Genomic DNA, 5,076 nt, shown 5'->3' on the forward strand with positions numbered 1-5,076 from the left:
AATTAAATATACGACTCCCTGGTAATGCCTGTAAATGCGTTGACAAGCCAGGCTAGCTGAATTGAAGTGGCCTTTGCGTGGGCAGGGCGAAAAGATTGACAACATTGAAGTACTGTGAGTACCTTTTGTTTCACTTCATCACGGCAGCAGTGTTTCACTGTTATGCCTTATGGGTGTGTTTATAGAGTTACTAGTATGTTGTCAATCTTGATTTTTTCCCAGTTTAGGCCAAGTAAAAAAAAAAGCTAGATGATCGTCCCCGTCCGCCCCAGTTTTTGTCAGCGCCCCAAGAAATATTTTATTTTTTAAATCGTGAGTTTTACTATATGGACCACATACTACTAGTATATCACAACGTCAGTATCGATCTGCTGAAGAAAGAAAAAGAAAAAAAAAGAAAAAAAAGAGAAAAAAAACCTTGATGTTGTTGTGTACACTGTGTGCATGAGAGGGTAAAAAGTAAAAAAATAAAAATAAAATCCTCCCGCCCTCCCCGATTTTTCCAAAAAAAAGGACGATCATCTAGTAATTTTTTTTACTCGGCCTTAACTATACCAGTACTGCAGTACCGGTAGTAGTACCAGCAAGCAGCGGGGAGTCGTAAAAATGTTTGGTGACTAATTCACGACTCGCAGTATCCCTATACTAGCAAGAGTACATAACCGGGGTTATGTACTCTTGCTACTAGTACTACCTCAGTACCTAACATGTTTTTCGATTTTGACAACATGTTTACAAGGCGAGGACGCGTATACGCGTAGTGCTCCTGACTACAACCATAAACCGGTTGGCAGAGTCCCGGTCTTGCGACCATTTGAACCGTATTGGGAAAACCCAGCAAGGCTTCTGTATATACCATACCTCAGTACCTGTACCCCAGTGCAAGTGCAGCCCTTGCGAAATAAAAGTTCTGGTCATGTGCCGGCATATGCGCATGCCGGCAGTCTAGTCCGGGTAGTGATCTACTGAATACATCTCCGTACCCGTCATTTACCTGTACATTTCGATCACCAGTATCGTGCAGTAGATCTGCTGTGGTATGCATGGTATGAATCTTACCGAGTGGGTCTACGTAGATCTACGAGTATGCAGTGGTGCTACAAGATGAAGATGAGGCGTTGACGGTCGCCACATGCATAGTCACTGATACCGCGGTGCCGAAAGGCGGGCTCACGCCCCGACATGGCTACTTCCCCGGCCTTGTCTAACCCCCAAGACGAAAATGATAGTAGCCGACTGGCCCGAAATTTAAAAAAAATTAATAAAAATAAACCGCGGTACAACAATGCCATGACTTACAAAACTTAGACATAGAGACAGGGCTGTTGTTGAACTGCTGCGAAACGCAGGGTGCGGAAGTGCCAGCTGTACAGCTGCTCCGAGGAGGAAGTGATCACGGAAGGTCAAAATGACATCTGCACTGATCTGCAACATCGGATCGGCTTTATCCATCATGTATGTCTAGATAGTACTAGTACAGTGTGTTAGCAATTGTGTCCAGTACTGGCAGTAGGCAGTAGTGCATCGACTACTGAAACGGGTTTTATTGAAAGCCGGGACCACTATACATGCAGGGGCGTACGCAGGATCCAGAATGAGGGGGGTACTCCAACATTTTCCCCAAGAACTGAATGCATTATTCCCCTGCATTTGATGCATGGATGGTTGATATCTTGATTTTTAGTGTGCTACTTACCATGATTTACCAAGTCGAGGGAAAATGTAGGACCTGTTCTGTAGGATGGAGCAACCATGAGGCCTTGAAGTACCCGATCCCAAACATACCCCTCCCCAGTTTGGAGGACAAAATGTACTTCCTCTGTAAGCTACATGTACATGTACATGTAGATCCAAGCGTACACTACTCTTGCTACTCTTGCTAGATAGAGCGTACACTACTCTTGCTAGATCATAATAATTATTATCCTGAAAACATTTTCAATTTGACTTATGTACTTTGAAGTTCTAGTGACAAATTACAATACTTCACATATTGAATGGGCAAGAAGGTCAAACTACCATTACAACTTCTGACAAGAGTAAATACATGTAAGCTCCCAGCAGCTTATACCGGTACTCTCGTTTCTTGGTATGGAAAAATAGAATCAGGTAATAGAGGAAGCAAGTGCAATGGATGGTGGCAGTTTCACAAACAAGATAGTAGCAGAGTGCTGCCACTTTTCTGTTGGTAAAAATCAGAAGCAGTGTCTGAGGTGTTCAATGGCAGGGAGTCGAGGGGCAGCGACCCCTGTAGAAGCCGTGATATTTTTAGGATTTCAAGGGCTCGAAACAACAGATTAATTCACTTTCGTGAACAATCGTTTTCGGTCGGCCTGTCGGAACAGCTGGTCGGAGTGTTCCCGGAAAATCGGAATAGAAAAAGGCGAGGCCCTGACAATATCGATAACACTCTGTCCTGGCACATGAAAGAATATGCAACACGGTGAACCATGGTGAACTATGATCAACTAGTAACGGTGACAGCGAATGGAAAGCAAAAATCAGTTAGAAAAATCTGATAATTGTCACCAAAAATCGCGTTCAAAAGTCTGGTTTATGAACAATCCCATTTCTTCTTTCCGAGTTTGGGCACAATACAGTTTTCTAAAAATATATAATTCAATCATATCTCAATGAATAGCCTCGCTCAAGACCTTTCCAATGGGCCGTCATTTGCGTAAATCGGACAATCGGTCACAAAGTTATGGTACTTTTCGTGGCATGGGTACATCAAGTAAGTTGGCCTATGTCGAAACATTTGAGGAGGGTGCTTGAGCACCCAAACTCCCAAAGCACCCCCCCCCCCCCCCCCCGGGTACGCCACTGACATGTACATCCCCTCCCCAATACCCTTTTCTTCTTCATTTTTCCCCCGGTAGTGTAGATCTTGTCAGAGAAGCCAACCGTATTTGCATACCGAGCTCACTCGATTAGAAGCCGGGGGGGGGGGGGGGGGCTTCTATTTTTCCAATGCCAATTCGATCGAGGAGGTTTTGAAGTTCTATTGTTTCACTGCATGCGTTCAGAAAGTGGTGGACATCACGCAACTGCATTGTAAATAAAAGGGGGTTTGTCAACTAACAACCGTTCTATTTACTCTTCGCGCATGCGCTGGATGAAAAAATTCTTTTATTAGTGATGAGAGAAAAGTGATGCCAGTGATGGCAATAAACAGAATCAGCTGAAGCGTCATGTCACGAAGGTTTTATTGAGATGTCACGAACAAATTCTAGAGAACGTGGTGATGGACAAAGAAATAACTATGATGGAAATGTAATGTTCAAAAAGAGGACCAAAAGTTAGTTCGCTGTGATGTTTAGCTTGTTTTCGTCTAGAGTGCGCTCACCTTCCCCTTTCTTACGTTACTTCATAACTTAGAACCTTCCAAGTAGTTGGAAGGCTGCTGGTTTGCGCATTCTAGACGTGATGCAGCTAAGCATCAGGTCATTGAATGGCATAATCTCATCAGTCAGTTTTGTGCTAATTCAGTTGCACATTTTTGACTCAACAGTATTCTGCTTATAACCGTTAGTGTTGGACAAAACGGATAACTTGTAAACTTTTGGTCCTCTTTTTGAATTTTAATCCTTGGCTCTCCATCCGAGTTGAAATGTAATGTGAAGAACAATAATGGGAATGATGAAAATATGAAAATGCATCGAACTGGCTTTCGCACAACACTCGTCAGGAAGCATCGTTGTACTAATTAACAAATTGCAACACAGACTATTACATTGTATAAAGGATCACTAGTGATAAATAACACCTAAACAAAGCCAAGAAAGTATCGCAAGGTATTCTTGCAAGATACCTGTAACCATGTGCGTGAAAGATGACAATCAAACACTCCAAGGGGACAAATTCAAGTATGAAACAACACTACAGTACAGTTGTAGTGACAAATCGAAATTTTTTCAACATCACTAATAAAAGACTTTTTCATCCAGCGCATGCGCGAAGAGCGAATAGCAACTGAATAGAGCAGTTGTCAGTTGACAAACCCCCTTTTATTTTCAATGCATCCGGTTACCGGAATTCAAATCAAAAATCCTAACATTCTAATATTCAAAGCAATTTGGCCTCAGGCAGGCTCACACGCACTGCGGCGACCTGGATATGTATCTGTATGCACATGCACATACACTGTACATCTGTCCCCGTAGAAAATCGCGATTCCGCGGCCGCGTTTTTCCCCGCGTTTTTTTGCGATTTTTAAAAGACCGCGTTTTCCGCGATTTTCCCGCGTTCTTTGACCTTTTTTTGTTGCACTACACGTACACACAGTGCACTGTTCGGTCAACAACGTCTTCTCGTGGCGGCTTTGTACTCAAATATGACGAGTGCTTACACCAGAGACTTGTAACTGATTGATTTCACTACATATACATACTCACTGAAAATTGCCTCATATCAACTGAAAACTTGCCGCATATCAATAATATTCACCGCATATTTACAGCAAATTATGCCATATTATGCCGCGTTTTTCCCCCGCGTTTTTGCGATTTCTTCCCGCGATTTTCCCCGGGGACAGGTACATGTACATACACGTGATGTTTTGCACACCCTTTACCTTACCATACATGGCACTACCTGGTCACACCCTGCTTTGTGAATACACTGTAGTGGTCAAATAGAAGTGAGGACTGCTTTTCACAAAGCATGGTGTGACCAGGTAGGATCATAGTATTCCCATCCTATACTACAATGCTGCGGGATTGGGGATACCACTATTACCAGACTCGGTAGCTGCCAAGCTGGACGCTTTCCATCGGAAGCAACTAGTGTTCTTGGAATCTCTGTTGGCCTCAGGTAATATCAAACTCCGTCCTGTACGCAAGGCGCAACACTGAAAGAATACCCATCTTCATTGCAAAAGCCAGATGGGGGCTATTTGGCCATGTCCTCCGGTTGGATGGAGACGTAATGGCGCATGCAGCAATGCAGGCCTACTAGTACTTCAGTGTGCCCGGCCAGACAAATCCCAGGCACTGCAGGGCTGTGCCCGGAACTACAAAGTTACTTTTAGACACATACAGATATTGGACACCAGGGGACACCATATGCAACAGAAGC

The sequence above is a fragment of the Sycon ciliatum genome, chromosome 1, assembly GCF_964019385.1.
Source record: "Sycon ciliatum chromosome 1, ocSycCili1.1, whole genome shotgun sequence".
Taxonomy (NCBI): domain Eukaryota; kingdom Metazoa; phylum Porifera; class Calcarea; order Leucosolenida; family Sycettidae; genus Sycon; species Sycon ciliatum.